The sequence below is a fragment of the Bactrocera dorsalis genome, chromosome 2, assembly GCF_023373825.1.
Source record: "Bactrocera dorsalis isolate Fly_Bdor chromosome 2, ASM2337382v1, whole genome shotgun sequence".
NCBI classification, from domain to species: domain Eukaryota; kingdom Metazoa; phylum Arthropoda; class Insecta; order Diptera; family Tephritidae; genus Bactrocera; species Bactrocera dorsalis.
Genome location: NC_064304.1, coordinates 79,458,100 through 79,479,019, shown reverse-complemented (window position 1 = coordinate 79,479,019; position 20,920 = coordinate 79,458,100). Strand labels below are relative to the sequence as shown.

The 20,920-nt window shown below is 36.7% G+C and overlaps 2 long non-coding RNA genes across 2 annotated transcripts; one reads left to right on the top strand and one right to left on the bottom strand.

Moving 5' to 3' along the window:
• Positions 1 to 9,897: 9,897 nt before the first annotated feature.
• Positions 9,898 to 12,384, top strand: LOC125776508 (uncharacterized). Its single transcript, XR_007421773.1, has 2 exons — positions 9,898 to 10,653; positions 10,776 to 12,384. It is a non-coding gene; the product is annotated as an uncharacterized LOC125776508 (long non-coding RNA).
• A 3,313-nt stretch (positions 12,385 to 15,697) lies between these two features.
• Positions 15,698 to 18,369, bottom strand: LOC125776507 (uncharacterized). The gene is made up of 3 exons (XR_007421772.1): positions 17,406 to 18,369; positions 16,163 to 17,335; positions 15,698 to 16,085 (listed from the first exon to the last, which is right to left on the bottom strand). It is a non-coding gene; the product is annotated as an uncharacterized LOC125776507 (long non-coding RNA).
• Positions 18,370 to 20,920: the final 2,551 nt, after the last annotated feature.

Sequence of the window (20,920 nt, the reverse complement as noted above, 5' to 3'; positions counted from 1 at the left end):
TACTCTTTCTAATTTCACTGACTGTTGAAGGAAACATGCCTGATACCAACAACAATATATCATCTGTGTATGCTACTACTTTCACCCCTCCACCGTTTAGTTGGAGTACAACTCATAGAAGCTCCCATATCTTCTTTGTGCTGCAGCGCCGTTTGATGCTATAATCTTCCTATTCTTAAGAATTGATTGTATCCATCTACACACCGTGTCGCCTACGGCGCCATGTGTCAGAGAATTAATGATCGTGCTTACTTCTACATTACTAAAGGCTACCTCTATATCAAGAAATGGTGTATTGTTTGTAATGTAGTAATTTTTCAATTACACTTATCACATCGTGAAGGGCAGTTTCGGTTGATCGGCTTTTTATGAATGCAAATTAATTATTAGACCGAGTTCTGGTGGGCAACTGCCGTGAGATATAGTACGTGAGGCTATAGACTAATTTATCAATTTGAACAGTACCATTTGAAATTTATATTTACAATTTATTTAAATTTGACTCTTAAATAAGTATATATTCGATACATTTTATATTATCTTCGTCTTCTAATTATTTTTTTGATGGAAGTCTTCTTATATGTGACATCATTTAGACAAAAAATCTCTTTTTCTTATATTGTATATTGAAGGTAAAAGATTTAAGATTTGTTATTATCTTTATGAATTATTCTATTTCTGTTTTGTATTTTAACTGTATTCCCTGAATTCTCTTTTACAACCTTTTTTATTTGGGATTCAGCATATTTCTTTTTTATATCTTTTCTTTTACAATATTGAAATTATTTATTTTTAAAATAATAATACCTACTTTTTTTGGAGTATATTTTTTTATTTCATTGTCGGTATTATCTTCGACTGGCGTCTTAGGATGTTTAGGACTTAGGACTTTTTGTCCCAAGTAATATAAATTTTGTATTTTTATATGTTGATTTTGATGTTGGTTTTTTACCATTATTTTTTTTTGTTTTATTTTGCCGGTATGAACTTCGGCTGGCGTTGTAGAACATTTTCGTTCCACAATATATTTTTATAATTATTCTTTTTATTCTGCTGGTCTAAATCTTCAGCTGGCATTTCAGGACCTTTTTGTCCCAAAATATTTTTTTTAATACGCTTTTATTAGCTTCACTTGTATGTATGTATGTTTGTTTGTTTGCAACTTTTTTAAGTGGTACTGAAACCTAGAATATTTGAGCGACACTGTAGGAAGGCGATGGTAAGTTTAAGGAGCTCACCAAAAAGATGCGCTTAAAAGTATGCAACATCTACATATATAAAACTAGTTTTGGTGACATTTAAATAGCATACTAAGTTGGGCGTCGACCGTTCATAAGATGCAAGGTTGTATTTTAGAACATGCAGTAATTTGTCTGGGCTCTCGACTGTTTGCTGCTGGACAAGCTTATGTAGCACTTACAGCCGGTTTCACGAAATTTTCTAATTGAAAATTAAGTTTCATTTAATTTTAATTTTGATTTTTATTTAACTTTGCACTTAAGTTTGCAGCGTTTCACCATTATTCATAATTAGCAACCCAAAAATGACAAAGCAGCGATGTTAGTAAGAATAACAGCTGATTTATGTAAACAAATAAATTGTACTGATTAATAAAAATGGAGAGTGTAGCTCGAAGCAAGAATTTTTCATCAAGTGACATTTCTACTTTGCTAAGCCTAGTGCATTTTTTCTTTCCCTCATTATACGAGAGCGACGATTTATAAATATATTTATTAAAACCTCGCACTCCATATCACTTTCGTCGTCAGATTCCATTTTTTACAATGTAAGTATTTATCTTCTGCTACTTGCAAATCAGCTGATTGGAAAACGTTAACATAGTTGCATATGACAGTATTTAATTAATATTTAAATGGCAAAGGGTGACCATTTAAATACAAATTAAGTCAAATGGTGAAACTGAAATAAATTAATTTTCACTTAAATCAGTTTCGTGAAACCGGCTGTTAGTCGTTGTAGATCTTTGGACGGTATTCGAATTGAAGAACTAGACTGTTCAAAGTTGACAGGTAAACTCCCATGTAACAGTGAAGCTTTAGAAAAAATGATTCTATTAAGAAGTAATAATTCGTAAAGTCGTCAATGGAACTTGGTCGCAAATAATGTAACAATTAGTCAATGAAAGGTTACGAGTAGATATTAAATGCTGCCTAATTATCGATTTACTTAATCAATACTACATGTCATAGTTCATATTTTAACAAATATGGGGTTTCTCACATCAAACTAAAAAATTAAAAATAAATATAGTTTAAAAAAACTAAAAAACACCCCTTTAAAGCATATCAAACTGAAAAGTGAAAAATAATTCTTTGCATAAACTAACAATAATAATTAAGGAAAAATTCCTGTATTATTGTGAGAAAAACGTGGGGTGCTTTGTGACATATTTTCCATTTCATGATATACTTTAAAAGCTTGTTTTTTAGTTTTTTAAACTATATTTATTTAAATAAAATATTGCCGGTGAAATCTTCGGCAGGCGCTTCAGGAGTCTCTGCTACCAAGGAATTATATTTTTCTTTCCTTTAACTTTATTTTTCAAAACTTCCTTACTTTCCTGTTGGTTATATTCGCTTCCTAAGCTAAATAAATCCACCTCTCTATCACCATTTATTATTAATTTCTCATTCACCAAAATCTATTACCGCGCCGAAGTTACTTAAAAATTTGTAACCAATTAATAAATCTGTCTCCACATTTTCAATCTCGTAAAAATTTGCCTTTTCCCAAAAATTAAATGATAATATTGTATTGAAAACCCATTAATTGTTTTTATTCTTTTGTAAATATGCAACTTGTTTTTATTTTCGTTATTTATTATTTTTTGTGATCTTTTCCTTAAGAAAGGAGAGTCTGGAGTTCAAAATCGCAGAATTGAGCTTTTATTATAAACCGGAGGGTCCCCCTTGCCGTGGTGAATCGCGGTTTCAATATATTTTGTTATATGACTGGTCGAGCCTTTAATTATTGTTTTATTGAATATAATTTATTGGTATAGGCTTTTTGAAACCTGAATCATCGCTACACTCTCTACTTCTAATGAATCCCTATTATAATAGTCCTTTAATGTCACTTTTTTCCTAAATATTTAAATACTGCGTTCATGCAGTTTAATTTCCTATCTTTGTCGTGGAAGTATTCTATTTTGTCATAGTCCAAGTAATTAGGTAGGGCGTCCAAGTCTGTCATTTTGAATTTTTTTTTTTATTTTGCGTTTGGTGGTTACCCCCACAACTTCTACAAGTGTAAAGTTTCTCGTACCCTTTATTTTTAATAAGTAAGATTCTAATACTGTCCATATATAAATCAGTCCATAAGATTTTCCACACTACTTATAAATATAACATTTCTGTGATTACTTAACAATACATATATCGTCACCTGAAATGCAAAATAACGTATCATCAAAAAATTCGAAATTGAGTGTCTTATTGATTATAAAATTTAATATTTTGTTGGGCCACCACCGGCATAATTACCCGTTTCAACCGTCTAGGCATTGGAGCTACTAAATTTCTATTCCGGCGTTATTTTCTGCCACTCCTCTTCCAGCTTCTCTTTTAGAGTTGGAGCACCACTAATAGCGTGCTCTCGGATCTTTCGCTCCAAAATTTCCCACACGTGTTCTATTAAATTCAAGTCCGGGCTTTGTGGAGGTGAATACAGCTGTCGTGGAGCAGAATACAGCAGCCAGTCCTTCACTACCTGCGACGTATGCTTAAGATCATTGTCCTGTTGGAAGAGCCAGCTGGTTCCTAGGTAAAACTTTTCCACGGATGGACTTGTACTGAAAGCGATCCATAATGCCTTCAACAAATACCAGATTTCCAACGCCTGAGGCTGCAACTGGTCCCCAAACCTTAACATGGCCACCTTCACGGTCAGCATTAGGTGCTTGGGATCCATAGCAGTGTTCGGTTTTCTCCAAGCTTTGGCTTTCCCATCGTATGCAAAGATGTTGTATAGGGTGGGCCATCAAGCGCTTTAAATTTGAATTATCAATATTTCGACATTGCAAACGTCAAATACCCTTCGGAAAGCGACAGATATTCAGTAAAAAGTCTAAAATTTACGAAATGTGGCGCTATTCACTATTCTACAGTTCGCAGATTGGGCAGAAGATCGTTTGACCGATGATGGTCAATTTTACCGAAAAATCATCTTTTCGGACGAGGCTCATTTCCACCTCGATGGTTACGTTAACAAGCAGAATTTGGGGCACAGAAAACTCAGACGTAATCGTCGAGAAGCCAATGCACCCAGCACTAATCACTGTATGATGCGGATTTTGGTCTGGTGAAATCATCGAACCATTTTTCTTCGAAAATGAATAAGGAACCGCCGCATCAACCAATGGTGAGCGATCGCGCAATGTTAACCGAACTTTTCTTCAAGCAAATTGAAGAGGAAGACTTGGACAACATTTGGTTCCAGCAGGACGGCGCTACGTGCCATACAGCAAACGCTACACTCAATCTTTTACGCCCTATCTTCGAAATTTAAAATTTTATATGGCCCACCCTTTATTTGGACTCATCCGTAAACAGATCACGTTTCCAGAAGTCAAATTCCTTATTTATGTATATGTTTTTTTGCAAACTCCTAGCGAAGTTTCCGGTTTTTCTCACTCATAAGGGGCTTCTTACGAAGAGTTCTGCAATTAAATTCTTCATTATTGAGGGCCCTTGTTACTGTGCGTGGGTGAACAACAATTTGGGATCTCTCAGCTATGTCCTGGGCCAATTTAGTACCATGAGCTTAGGGATTTCGGTCCACTACTTTGCGAATGAATGAAACGTCTCTGCGGTTAAGCTTCTTCGGACGGCCAGTGCGCGGCTTACTCTCGATGGAATTTGATTTTTTAAAGTTATTAAATATGGTCTGCACCGTCGATTTGCTCAAACATAATAATTTTGCTATTTCGCCAAATGATTTATTCTCATTTCTATGTTTAATAACTAAATTTCACACATCCACAGAAATTTCTTTGCGTGGAGCCATTTTTCCGGTCGTACACACTTTTTAAAATGCCAAAATACAATAAATTCCGAGAATAATACAAAGTAGAGCAGCAGAAAAAAATAGCGAAAAGAGTGAAATTAATAAAACGTATGTAAGCTTTTGTCAATGCCTTTTTTCAGTTTTAAGTGAGTAACTTTAAAAGTTAATATTGGAGTATTAGTACTTTTTTGTTATTTGTTAGACAATAATAAAATTTAAAACAACCCTGCATCATTACTTTTCCTTCTCATCCTACAGAATTTGTTAAATTTAAGGAAAAGGGGTCGTACGTAGAGTTTTGTCCGCCACTGTATGTGTCTGTTGATATCGTGAGGTCCAGCACTTCCTGCCAACCCTTTCAGAGCTTGGGAAAATAAAAGTCGGCATGTCGCCCTTTTTGCATATGCTCAAATTGCTATTTAAAATATATTGTAAGAGTGACTCATCTCTGATGTTTATACTGGAGCTTCCCCACAAGGTGTGCCTTGCGTTGGCATCACAACCTATTAGGACATCATCTTTTTTGTTGTCCTCAAAATGGTTCTTCTTTTGATCCACCTTTACCACCGTGATATCTGCTGTACTGTAATTTGGACAAAGTAACACATTCATACTTTTATTGATAAGAATGCATGCCCTTGGTTTACCTTCGATACGTTTGTAAAAAATATTGTAATTCCAGCTGTTTAGCCCTATAATGATGTCTTCATTAATCCAGGGCTACTGTATAAGGATGATATCGATGCCCCTGTCATTTAAGAAAGTTGTCTGTTTTGCTGTAGCACTCTTCGAGTGCTGCAGGTTTATTTGCGCACATCTAAGGCTATTGCTCATCTAGGGATTCTTTGATGTCCACATTCGGTAGCAGCTGGCTGGCGTTGTCGACCTCTTCCGTGTTGCCTTCGCCTTCCTGACCTTGACTCATCGCAAATAGCCTCTAGAATTGGCCTGCTTGCTTTATTTGGCTTCTCCTTCTTTATTAGCTGCCATTCATCTATACCTGGATAGCTTTATTTTGCAGCTTGATGCACCTAAAGAGTTTTTCGCTTGGCTCTTCTAGGGGGGCAGCCAAATGTGAGCACGAGGTCTTTTTGGGATCTCCTTGGCAGATATAAGCCTCAGTTGGAGGCCTACAAAAGCCCGTTAGGAAATCCAGAGAGGCCTGGTATGCGCACTTGATGGCCCTGTAACCCCTAAGGGTTTCAGAGGAGTGAAGCTCTGGGTGGGGTACATAGCTTAGCTCCATACTCGAAAATCTGACATGGATCTCCACCCATCGTTCCTGCACTGTGCTTGGTGAGTTGCTGTCTATAATATCTACCTGTAGACTGTCTCTGGCTACATCGCAGAAATGTAAGAAATTTCTGTTGTTGAGTTGCTTTTTTCGCCTTCACTCCTCCTAGGTTTTTTGGGCAGAGTGTCTTGCGGTTCCGGTTTGAGGCTCATAGAAATCATCTTTGTTCATGATTACATCAACGACTTAGAACCGTACGCTGACCAGACTATGGATGCAAGTGGCAGAGTGAATGCCTGGCGACGTAGTCTAGAATGCACATTGGAATAGCACCGGAACTAATATTCCCTTGCTCTATTAAGAGCGTTTCTGTTGAAGTTCATCAGTACATGTACCTTTTTATTTGCAACCTATAAAACATTATACAGAGTCCTCGACCGATAGTTGCGATTCTTTCTCTGTACAGAACCTTGCATTCGCAAAGAAATGATTTACTGACTCTTTTTTTTCTACGTCCTGACAATTTCTACAATAGTTATGGACCTATGTATGTAGTCTACTGGCATTTCTGCTAATTAGACAGTGACCTGCCATCACGCTACTAAAATTCTTATTTTATTCCCTTTGAATTTTAATAGTTGACATGTGGAACTCATATTCCATTCATGCCACGTTTTCAAATGACTCAGCTAAATTTATAATATGTTCGTCGATTAAATATCTACAAGTGGCTAGAGACATGTTAAGGGGTGAGCCTGATTTAGAGGCTTCAAAAAATCGTTTTTTTTTAGAATTTTTTTGAGAGGGAAAGAAATAAGTGATTAAAGCAAAATTTCTAGGGTTTATAGTTACATATTTAAACATCATTCACAATTTTTTTGGAGACGAAATCTTTGATATTCTGCCTTTGGGAAGCAATTTCCCTATGCATCTCGCATGTTTATTTGTCGGACGGCGGGGAGGATGCAAGTCGCAATTTTTATCGGAAACCAAAATTCAAAAAGATTCATATTTTTTAATAATTGATCTTATAGTTAAACTAAAAAAATTCCAAAAAAAGTGTAAAATTTTAGAAAATTTACAAATTTAGAAAATTTAAAAAAGTGGTTCTTGACCAAAAAAGTTTTACTTCATGTTGTTCAAAAATATGTTCATGTTTGTCATCGTAAAAATGAAAAACCGAGAGTCAAAACTTTCGCTTTCTGCCCAATCACTCATAAATATATCTGCTAGACGCTCAGTCACTACTTTCCTTCTAGCTTCGAAAATATTTCAAATTCCCATCTAAAACTTTGGGGACAAATTCTTAGATTATTTTTAAAGAGATTTAAGCAAAAAAAATCGATTTTTTGAAGCTTCTAAATCAGGCTCCCCCTTAATACATTTTTTGAGTCTAATTGTATGGTAGTGCCAGTTCTGGCTAATTCGTCTGCTTCACAGTTACCAAGCATATCACTAGGCTAGCACAGTTACAAAGGAAGGAGGGATAGTCCTTGTTTAGAGCTCCTTTCCCACTCTTCTCTGGCATATTGGCATTTCAATTCAATTATATTTCGAAAAACAGTGGTGTAGTAGTAGGTGGTGTACCCCTTTGAACGGATCTGTAGATCGTTTAAGCCAGGAGCGTTGGAATTATTGACTTTTCGTGTGCATCTGTTCAATTAATTTTCTAAGAGGCTCAAAGATCTCCAAGTCTTTAAGAGCGCTTTGTATAACACCTAGTTGGATGATAAATAAAAGCGCCTTCTATGTCTAAGAAGGTAAATAGGGTGTATTCTTTAACCACTTTACCACTGAGCTTATTGCTGTTTCTGTCGATTTTCCTTTAGAATACACGTGAGACTTTTAATACTTGCCGGCAAAATTCCGTGCATCGTTTAACGAGAATGTCTGCGTCTTCCTTATGCTTGGGTAAAAATCGCGGAGTCATAGGAAGACGTTTTTTCAGCTCATGTAAATGCAACTGCCAGTTCTTTTAACTATAATATCTGAAATTGTTGACTCTCGGTGAAACAGAATGTTTCTCACGAACTCTAAAATGGATCGCCTCAATTACCAGTTCCTACGACACAAGTGTAATATCTAGCACATCTTGTCAATGTTATGTGATAAACGGTGCATGCTACCTCTGTTGCAAAACAGAAGCTTAGTACCTATCATTGACATTTGTGCTGCCCCATATTGTGTGATGTGCGTTTAATGCCTCGCTTTCCTGTACTAACTCTTTTACTAGTTGTGATGGTACAAGCTCCTCAACGTATAGCATACATACGAGGTGTGTTCAAAAAGTATCGCGAATTTTGTGTTTTTTCAAAAATTATTTATTTATTCATGAATATCTATTTTGTCCCCTTCAAAGTAATCCCCATGAGATATTATACACTTGTGCCAACGGTTTTTCCAATCTTCGAAGCACTTCAAAAAATCATTTTATTTTTATCTTCTTCAGCTCCTCCTTCGATGCCGTCTTTATCTCGTCAAGAGAAGCGTAACGTCGTCCTTTCATGGGCCTCTCCAGTTTAGGGAACAAGAAAAAGTCACAGGGGGCCAGATCTGGGGAATACGGTGGCTGCGGCATCATTAGTGTGTTGTTTTTGGCCAAAAAGTCGCGCACAAGCAACGATGTGTGAGCAGGGGCGTTATCGTGGTGCAATTTTTTTGATAGGTAAAAATCGAAGACGATCCAAAACACGTGCAAGCAGAGCAGCTGTCAACAATTAAATGAACATTCAAAATGGCCGAGCTTGTCGGCATAAGTGAGAGACATGAGTACCAACATAACGCCACAAAAAATTCGAAATTCGAATATACGTAACCCGCGAAAATTCAAAATTCGCGATACTTTTTGAACACACCTCGTATGTGTATAATATGTAGCTAGACACCAGCTGGTACTTACATGTACCCGAGTCTCAGCTTACCGCTGCCTTGGTTGCTATACGATGTAACATAAAAACGTTAAGATTTTCTTTTCGCCATGCCCCAATTTTGTAATACATATGTATGTATATATTTTGTTCTGCATTCACTATAAGCGATTGGAAAGAATGAAACTGTTCTTTGTTTATACATATACAAATATTACACTAACAACTAACATTACTGTAACAGTTCCCGGCAGATAATGTATTTTCATTCAATGCATTTGTATGTATGTATGTATATCTATCGGTTCTTGTTCACTTTTAACTCTCTCCATGTTTTCACGTAATTTTATTGTTGCCTTGTCTTTTCGAGTTAAGTTGTTGCATGATATTCGTAGGATCAGCGATTTTTTAACCCATATTCGGCCGCTGGTCGATTTTTCGACCATCAACTTTGGAGGTCCATATTTCTGAAGCCAAGTGCTATTTTCGTGATTTGTTTTCAGCAAAATTAAATTCTGAATTTTATTAAAACATAAAGGATAGTTTTTTTCAGTTAAAACATTAAATGAAAAATTTGGTAGAATCATAAAAAAAATTATTTTTTGAAAACAAAAAAAAATGGTTTTTATTTTTAATTGTATACGAAGACAAGAGATCAACTTTTTAACAACCAAAAGAAACTCACCTCAATATTACAATTTTTTTAACTTTTAAAACTACATACTCTTTTGTAGTCGAAAAATCGACCACTGGCCAGAAATCGTCAAGTAGGACAAAATTTTTTCAAGCATGATTTTTGTTATTATTTAGTAAAAGGCAAGTATATATCTTCAAAATATCAAATATTTAATGGCCCTTGCTTTAGTTTTTTCGGATTTTATACTTTTATCGTTTTAAGTCTGGCATCACCTGTCCGCATGTAACCTTTTCGTCTTATATATTTGTCTCCCTCTGACTATCGTAACGTAAAATTAAAAAGGGAGTTCCCCGAATTGATTCTGTTTGCTTTTGTTATTGCAAAAAGAAAGATTACGAACTTGCGTAGTACAATAAAATCAATTGGTGAAGATAATGCCGATTCGTAAAGCAATAAAACTTAGTGAAATTATGGCCATTTTAAATGAGCCATCTTGAGATGACGAGGAGGATCAAGCTGTATTGAATGCAACAGATGTCGACGTCGTATACATTCCACCACCTCATGTGGAGTGTATGACAGATGAAGATCTGGACGATGACCGGATTAATCTGAATGACAACAATGATGATCTTTTAAATGAAATCGCTGGTCATGTTGAACTACAATACTCATTGGAAGGAGAAAACATTCAGGATGTAGGTAATGAACTCAGTGAAACTGAAAATCCATCAACATCTAATGCACATGGAAATGCTATGATAACTGGCGGATTTAAGAGAAAATCTGATTTTGCTGTCCCCGTATGGCGAAAACCAAGAAATTTTGAATACAGCCGAACGCCAATTAACATCGAAGCTTTCAAAATGGAAGAATTTTTTCTGAAATTGGTAAGCAATTGATTAACTATTTCTAGCTATTTCGTTTAAATTGCAATTTCTATATATGCATAAAGTCATATATATACTTATATACGTATACGAGTATTTATTCATACTTAACTTTTTTGCAGGCTCTAAATCTCCGTATGATATTTTCTCGTTGTATTTTGATAAATTAATAATTGCAGAGATAACGCATTTCACAAACGAATATGCGAATCCACACAATGCTGCCATTAACGTCTCGCCAGTGGAAATACGTAGGTTCATTGGTATTTTGTACATTTTTGTTTGTACATTGTATCACACCTTGCCTCATATTGACCATTATTGGTCTGTTCGGCCCGACATGGGAATTCCAATTGTAAAACAAGCGTTGAGTCGTAATCGATTTAAAATAATAAAACGGTTCTTACATCTCGCTGATAACACCGATTTAAATACAATAGATCGTTTTGCCAAGGTTCGCCCGCTTATTGATGCTCTCAATAAAAAATTTATGCAGTTCGGAGTTTTTAGCCATATTCTTTCCGTAGACAAACAGATGATTCCATACTTTGGTCGACACTCATGCAAAATGTTTATCAAAGGAAAACCGATTCGTTTTGGATTTCAGTCGTGGTGTTTATTTTCAGAAAGTGGATATCTATTTTCTAGTATACTATATGGGGGTGCAGCAAATCCTCCCGATAAGAATATCGGTCTAGGAGCACAAACTGTTTTAGATTTGCTTGCTAACGTAACTGACCCCGACTGCCTTATTATTTTCTTTGACAATTTTTTTTCATCCTATCATCTATCTTATTGAATGAGCGTCCATTTTTTGCAACCGGTACTATACGTGAAAATAGGATGGCAAAATCGCCCTTGAGGAATTAAAAAAAAGAGAAAAGCGGGGCATTTGACCAGCTACTCGATGGTCAACAAGAAATATTGACTGTACGGTGGAACGATAACGCTGTCGTCAATGTTATTACTAATAACTCCACAGCCGAACCAATGGTATATGCTAAAAGATATTCAGCCCTATCACGCAATCCATCGTAGAGTGTTTTTTCGGGAAAGTTACGAAACTGCTATCATGCAATTCGAACAGTTCCGAAAGTAAGTTCGAAATTCGTAGAGTTGCGTTCACTGAATTCACTCGGAACGGAAAATTTTTAAGTTTAGCGGAATTTTTGTACGACAGGTTTGTGCTAACGGAGAAATAAATTTCCATATGTGAGAGTCATGATTGCTACCAGGAAACTGAACATTCACATAACGTATTTTCATTTTATTGTCAGATATCTGCAAAACATTGATTAAGATGTTTGAAATGCGAATTTGTCACCAAACTTACAATCATGGCATTGATACTAAAGTATCCTTTGCGGTTATAATAGAGAAACTTATCTTTAGTTGGGGCAACGATTTTAATATGTGTCTACACATAAAATCGCGCCTGGAAATCCGTATTTCTGAAAAAAATCCTTTTTCGCTTCCCTTTTTTCAACATCACTTAAATCGAGGTTTATCCACTGAGGGCACAAATGAGACTGAAGCAATCCCAATACTTCTTTTAAGATGCAACAAAATGTTGACTGAGCCATTGGAATATATAAAGATATAGACGACGATCTTGAAGAACTTGCAATTCCTCTAGAACATCGAGGACATACGTAAAGGCCGCCTTATTTAAGCGATAGTTTTTAATAAACCTGTGTTAGAAAAATAATTTTAATAAAATTTAACAATGAATTTTTATGGATTTATGAACTGTACATTGTTTCGTTCACATCGAAAGGGTTACTTCTGTCCCTCAGTGATTTTCGGTGAATTTTTATATCACGCCGACTTCTCTCACGTTCTTCCTCAAGCAACATAAATGAAAACGTTAGCGAATACATATTTTTTGTTCGTAAAATCAATTTGAATATAAACGTTTCCACTTTTATTAATCCTAATTTTTATTTTTTCTTCTACACAGCTGATTTTGAAATGCAAAAATTCAAAATTTAGTCTGGCAACAAAAGTTTCGAATTCACATGAATTCAATGATAGCAAATTGTTCGTATTCGTAGCGGGCATTCGTATTCGTAGCTTTGCTACGATGGATTGCGTGATAGGGCTGATTGTCGGAAGCAAAAGAAAACTATGTATCACCATTCCACAGCCCAAAGTATTACAAGAATATAATCACGGTATGGGTGGAGTGGATCTTCATGACAATGCTGTGGCCAACTATCGGATATGTATACGAGAAAAAAAATGGTGGTGGCCAATTTGGATTAATGCTCTTGGTAACGCAATGGTCAATGTATGTTAGCAAAATTTCAAAAGGCGAAACCACTTTCACAAATTGATTTTCGATCTGAAGTCACAAACCATTTGTTGACTTACGGCAATAAGGAAGATTACGAGAATGGAGATGAAGATGAGGACTCTGGACATCCGTCGAACCTCTCTCGGATCAACGAAAAGGTACACGCCGTCATGAGAAGTCTTGAAAATACTCGTAAATATCGGCGCTGTAAGTTATGCAAGAAACATACTATTTTTACTTGCAAAAAGTGTAACGTTTATTTACATACTAAATGTTTTGATGAATATCATCAAAATTTTTATATTTACGTTTGTACAATATAAATGTATTATATAAAAAAAATACATATCGTTTAAATAAAAGCAAATAATTTGAACTAAAATCATTAAATTTTTCTTAACGAAAATAAAACAAAAAAAATATATTTTTTCATACTTGACGGTTTTTGGCCAGCTGTCGATTTTTCGACCAGTTCATATCAAGAAAACGGTTGGTCAAAAAAAATTTTTTTTTTAATTATTCTTGATTATGCTCATAAAACCACCCCTTCGAAAGGAAATTAAAAACTTACTGTGATTTCATGTAGCGGCCGAAGATCTGTTAATATCGCTATTAACTGCATCTTTAAGCTTTTTCTTATTGAACTAGCCTGTGAATCTGTTACTATTAGTGGCAGATTTGAGTTGATCGCAATTACGCAATTGTACAAGACTGCTAATGCAAATTATAAGATTAATCAAGGAAATACATACATACATATATGTGTGGCTGCATAAAATTTCAATAAGTCTTCCAATTATTCGCTTTTTCTTGTTCACAAAAGATTCTAATCATAAATAATAACATATTTTGCAACTTACCTGACGCTCTTTAAATAATTTACAATGCTTCAAATTTTTCTTCCAATGGCGGCAACGGATTCATTGCCAATATGTGCATCTCATTCTAACGCATTCAAAACTTTCGTTTGAATGAATATGTATTAGCAAAAAAGTAAACTTTAAAGTTTATTTGTGAATTGGTTACTCCCGTTTTGTAGGGGTGTTTGCGATTACACTGGATCACAAATTTGAATTTGTTTTTTGTTCCACGGATGCCACTATCCGATTTGTATGTGAAATGGCTCGCTGATTTCGAAAATCGAGTAAATTTTTTTTATGGATACGTTTTTGAGATATTTGCAATTTACCGTTATTCGACCAAAAAGAAAGGTGTCTTCATTTAATGTTGAGCAATCTTACTGCAAATCATAGAAAATAAAAGCGAATGAAATTTCCTAAAAATATTGTCTACTCCATTTTTCCATAGGCCTTATAATTTCTGAGAAATTGATTAACCACTTCGTGTTTATTACATATTTATGAAAAAATTAAAAAAAAAATAAACTTTGGCAAGGAAAAAATTTTAAAACAAAAGATATTTAAAATTTTTTTTTTTTATTTTATATGAAGTCCTGTTTCTTTATAAAAAACTAAGCTACCAACGAACAAAATCCATGAATAAATAGGAAAGTTGTACATGATCAAATAAATATATCCAAGTCGCGTAAAGTCAATGTATACGTATGTACGAGGGCTGTCCGATAAATAACCGACCTAACCATGATGCACGCGACTTTTTCAAATTTTTTTTTTTATTTTTCTACATAGTCTCCTTGTAACTCCACACACTTCTCCCAGCGATGCTCCCATCTCTGCAACCCTTCCAAATAGTACTTGGCGTCTTTGTCTGCAAAATACGAGTTCACGAAAGAGATTGCCTCCTCATTTGACGAAAATCTCTGGCCGCCGAGCGCAGTTTTAAGTTGAGGAAACAAAAAAAAGGCGCTTGGTGCTAGATCCGGTGAATAAGGTGGATGGTCAAGCAGTTCGAACCGCAATTCGTGGATTTTCGCCATGGCGACTGTTGATATTAAATAATTCCATGGCTGTCCCAAAAAACACTCGCCATCACTTTCCCAGCCGAATACACAGCTTTAGGTTTTTTTGCGGCTGGTTCCCCCTTTTCAATCCACTGTTTAGATTGGATTTTTGTTTCGGGCGTATAATGATGAATCCAAGTTTCGTCCACAGTTATCAATCGGCGCCAAAACTCGGTCTTATTGCCTCTAAACTGAGCCAACAGAGCGCTGGAAATGTTCATGCGCGCATCTTTGTGGTCTAGCGTAAGCAAACGCGGCACCCAACGCGCGGACAGCTTTCTCATGCCCAAATCTTGGTTTAATATGTGACAAACAGTTTCTTTTGACATCTTCATAATCTCAGCTATTTCCCTAACTTTAATCCGGCGGTCGTCTAGTACCAATTGATGAACTTAAGCGATGTTATCATTAGTGGTTACAGTTTTTGGACGCCCAGGACGTTCATCATCTTCCAAGCTCCTGCGACCACGTTTAAATTCAGTTGCCCAAAATTTTACGGTGGTAAACGATGGTGCAGAGTCACCATACACAGAGTCCAACTCATCTTTGATTTGTGAAGGCGTATTGACTTTCAAAAATAAAAATTTAATTACAGCTCGATATTAAATTTTTTCCATTTTGGGGAAATCACCGAAATAGACTCACAAAAACGGCTGTCAACAGATAATTGCGCAAGATAAATTTCTGAAATTTTGGCGAGTAGCTATTATAATATGCACAATTTGAAGAAGAAACTTTTTTTTTCAGATGTGCGGCTAGCTTCACGTTGAGGTCGGTTATTTATCGGACAGCCCTCGTATATGCGTATGTAGTGTGTAAAGTAGGGGTGGGATATCTAGTTATGCGCTGTTTCTGTTAAGTAAAAAGTCAATTTTCATGTCGTTTTTAGTTTTTATAAACTCATTTATTTATATATTAGTAATATATATTAAAACAATGTGTTATTTTTGTCTTAAGTTGATGTTCTTACATTATAGTCGAAATGATTATGTGTTTTGTTTTGTCGTTTATTTAGTTTAGGATCGGTTTCTCTTATGAGAAACCAACAGTAGTCACCCATCACACCGACGTCCCAGAAACCTTGGTATCGATTCTCAATTAATTTCATTTGCTGGTGAAACCTTTCGCCATGCTCGTCACTTTCGTCTCCGAGATTTGCCGGAAAAAAACTTAAATCTGAATGCAGAAAATGAATTTTTAAAGACATATTTACGCCTGGAGAAAAAAGAAAATGTAAATAAGTAAATTTTAAAATTTTATATAATTCAATTAAATAAGTTTTGAATAATCACCCATTTCTGCATAATTTTTGATTAAGTCGCCACTATCTTCTCGTAGTTTGGATTTTTGTGTTTACCGAGAAAAGAAGAAACGATCATTTCGAAGGAATCCCACGCTGCAGCCTCAACTGGTGACAATAGTCCTTTGAATTGCTCATTATTTATTGGGGTCCAACAAATATACCTTCTTTTATCTTGGCCTGGGAAATATTTGGGAAAAAATTTTGCAAATAATTGAATGCTTTGCTTTCTTTGTCCAACGCCTTAACAAAATTTTTAATGAGGCCGAGCTTGATGTGCAATGGCGGAAGAATGATTTTTTCCTTCTTTACAAGTGAGACGTATTTGATATTATCTACACCAATTGTAAATTCAACTCTTTCCGGCCAATTCTTAATGCAATAATGGTCTTTACGAGCTCGGCTATCCCATTTGCAGAGAAAGCAGCAGTGTTTTGTGTAGCCACTTTGTAGACCGCATAACATTCCAACGACTTTAAGATCGGCACATATTTTCCAATCATGCTCTTCATATTTGATGAATTTTAACAATTTCTCCATTACCTCGTATGTTTCCTTCGTGTTTACTGCATGCGCGATCGGGATCGAGGGCTTTTTGTTGCCATTACGCAGTAATACGGCTTTCAAGCTCAGTTTATTGCTGTCTATGAACAATCGCCACTCCTCGGAATCATATGGTTGACCAAACTCTTTGAATAATCCTGGAATGTCTTTGCAATAGCATACATTGTCTTCCTTCGTATAGTGTTTGGCAAATGGTTCATGACGATTTCTATAATATGTCACCTTAACATGGGGTGACATGAATTGAAATTGTTGCATACGAGAGGCATGTAGCTCAGCTTTTTCCTTGGATAATTCCAAATCTCTAATCTAATCATTTAGTTGCACTTGTGATAGAACGTTTCTCTCGTTTTCCATTAAAAAATCATTACAACTTGATTTCCCATATTCAGATGATCTTTCAGATACTGCTGTTGACAACGAAACTGGATACGCAACTTCAGCTGAATGTGGAACTGGCAATGAAACGGTAGGTACGTTAGCATAAATCACTTTTCTTGATTTTCCAAAGCCAAGTACTTTTGTCATACAAATATAACAATCTTCTGAGTGGCATGTAGGTTCTCGCCACATCATTGGTACATTAAATTTCATGTATCGCCTGAAAAAGATAAAAATTAAAAATTACTATTAAATAAAAAGAAGCATAGTTTCATAATTTTAATACGTACTTTGTTGATCCTGATTCCCATTGAACCTATATTATTCGACACAAGGAACACAAAAAGTTCCTTCATATTAACGAGCCGGGAAAAGAAAATACTACCTGCTGTTGATGTTGGCCTTAAAAAAATTAACGAATTTACCAAGATATGTGTGTGTGCATGTAGGTATGCATGTTTGAATTAAATTTATTTGCATTAGGAATTTTCCGCAACTAATTATCCTTCGAAAATCTGCCTGTATACCTACACACATGTTAAGCAAATTAACATGACTACAAGGGTTTCGAACCTGACACCTTTTGCTTTCGATGCAAACAACCTACTACAACAGTATTTGAGTATTACTGTTCTAAAAGTATTATTTGATTTTTTTTAAACGAATAGCGTTATTAGTTTATTCTAATGATATTCGAAAACAATCGCACCCCTACTTTACACACTACACACTACATACGCATATATATGTATATGTATGTATACATTGACTTTGCGCGACTTGGATACATTTATTTTATCATGGGCAACTTTCCTATTTATTTATGGATTTTCTTCGTTGGTAGCTTAGTTTTTTTATAAAGAAACAGGACTTTATATAAAATAAAAAAAAATTTAAAAAATATCTTTTGTTTTAAAATTTTTTCCTTGCCAAAGTTTATTTTTTTTTTTTTAATTTTTTCATAAAAAAATTTAAAAACACGAAGTGATTAATCAATTTCTCAGAAATTATAAGGCCTATGGAAAAATGGAATAGACAATATTTTTAGGAAATTTCATTCACTTTTATTTTCTATAATTTGCAGTAAGATTGCTCAACTGGTCAGTGAGATATACAGTGGCGGACAAAAGTCTACATACACCCCCTGTTTTCTTCGATGTGAGAGTACAAAAACTTTTTAGAAAAATGTGTTGATACAGTTTTATTCTTATCTTCGTTCTAATAACAACAAACTTAAAAAACCGTTAATTAATATAAAACTACAAATTTATGGAATAAAAACTCAAATATTGTGTTGACAAAAGTCTACATACAGTACAAAAATATCTTAGTTATGTGCGAAAAACTTTACAAAATGCTAGTTATTAAGACGTTTTAGTATTTAGTTGGGTCCCCATTGGCATCTATAACTGCTTGAAGACGCCGTGGCATTCTCTTCTTCTTTACTGGCGTAGACACCGCTTACGCGATTATAGCCGAGTCAACAACAGCGCGCCAATCGTTTCTTCTCTTCGCTACGTGGCGCCAATTGGATATTCCAAGCGAGGCCAGGTCCTTCTCCACTTGGTCCTTCCACCGGAGTGGAGATCTTCCTCTTCCTCTGCTTCCCGCGGCGGGTACTGCGTCGAATACTTTCAGAGCTGGAGTGTTTTCATCCATCCGGACAACATGACCTAGCCAGCGTAGCCGCTGTCTTTTAATTCGCTGAACTATGTCGATGTCGTCGTATATCTCGTACAGCTCATCGTTCCATCGGATGCGGTATTCGCCGTGGCCAACGCGCAAAGGACCATAAATCTTCCGCAGAACTTTTCTCTCGAAAACTCGCAACGTCGACTCATCGGTTGTTGTCATCGTCCAAGCCTCTGCACCATATAGCAGGACGGGAATTATGAGCGACTTATAGAGTTTGGTTTTTGTTCGTCGAGAGAGGACTTTACTTTTCAATTTCCTACTCAGTCCGAAGTAGCACCTGTTGGCAAGAGTAATCCTGCGTTGGATTTCTAGGCTGACATTGTTGGTGGTGTTAATGCTGGTTCCTAAGTAGACGAAATTATCTACAACTTCAAAGTTATGACTGTCAACAGTGACGTGAGTGCCAAGTCGCGAGTGCGACGACTGTTTGTTTGATGACAGGAGATATTTCGTCTTGCCCTCGTTCACTGCCAGACCCATTTGCGTTGCTTCCTTGTTCAGTCTGGAGAAAGCAGAACTAACGGCGCGGGTGTTGAGACCGATGATATCAATATCATCGGCATACGCCAGCAGCTGTACACTCTTATAAAAGATTGTACCTGCTCGATTCAGTTCTGCAGCTCTAATAATTTTCTCCAGCAGCAGATTGAAAAAGTCGCACGATAGGGAGTCGCCTTGTCTGAAACCTCGTTTGGTATCGAACGGCTCGGAGAGGTCCTTCCCGATCCTGACGGAGCTTTTCGTGTTGCTCAACGTCAGTTTACACAGCCGTATTAGTTTTGCGGGGATACCAAATTCAGACATCGCGGCATAAAGGCAGCTCCTTTTCGTGCTGTCGAAAGCAGCTTTGAAATCGACGAATAGGTGGTGAGTGTCGATTCTCCTTTCACGGGTCTTTTCCAAGATTTGGCGCATGGTGAATATCTGGTCGGTTGTTGATTTACCAGGTCTGAAGCCACACTGATAAGGTCCAATCAGTTTGTTGACGGTGGGCTTTAATCTTTCACACAATACGCTCGATAGAACCTTGTACGCGATGTTGAGGAGGCTAATCCCACGGTAGTTGGCGCAGATTGTGGGGTCTCATTTTTTATGGATTGGGCATAACACACTTAAATTCCAATCGTTGGGCATGCTCTCATCCGACCATATTTTGCAAAGAAGCTGATGCATGCTCCTTATCAGTTCTTCGCCGCCGTGTTTGAATAGCTCGGCCGGCAATCCGTCGACCCCTGCCGCTTTGTTGTTCTTCAGGCGGGCAACTGCTATTCGAACTTCGTCATGGCCGGGCAATGGAACGTCTGCTCCATCGTCATCGATTGGGGAATCGGGTTCGCCTTCTCCTGGTGCTATGTGTTCACTGCCATTCAGCAGGGTGGAGAAGTGTTCCCTCCATAATCTAAGTATGCTCTGGGCATCGGTGGCTAGATCACCTTTGGGGGTAAGTCGCCGCATTTTTTCGTAGAATTTTCGAGCATTACCCCTGTCGGCCAGCTTATCAAGCTGTTCGTACTCACGCATTTCGGCCTCCTTCTTCTTCTGTCTGTAAATGCCTCTCGCTTCCCTCTTCAACTCTCGGTATCTATCCCATCCCGCACGTGTTGTGGTCGATCGTAACGTTGCGAGGTAGGCAGCCTGTTTTCTCTCCGCTGCGACACGGCAATCCTCGTCGTACCAGCTGCTCTTTTGCACTTTCCGAAAACCAATGGTTTCGGTTGCAGCTGTACGTAAGGAGTTTGAAATGCCGTCCCACAGTTCCCTTATACCGAGTTGTTGACGAGTGCTCTCAGAGAGCAGGAGTGCAAGCCGAGTAGAAAATCGTTCGGCTGTCTGTTGTGATTGCAGCTTCTCGACGTCGAACCTTCCTTGTGTTTGTTTGCGTGCGTTTTTTGCCGCACAGAGGCGGGTGCGAATCTTGGCTGCAACAAGATAGTGGTCCGAGTCGATGTTAGGACCTCGGAGCGCACGCACATCTAACACCGTGGCATTTATTCTGCTAAATTTGTCAACGCTGCAGATGTAATGCTGTTCCAAGGTCCCAATATGCGCTCTTAGAGTATAGCAGAGCTAGAAATTTGGTGCTTTCTAATTCTACGCTCCAAAATCTCCC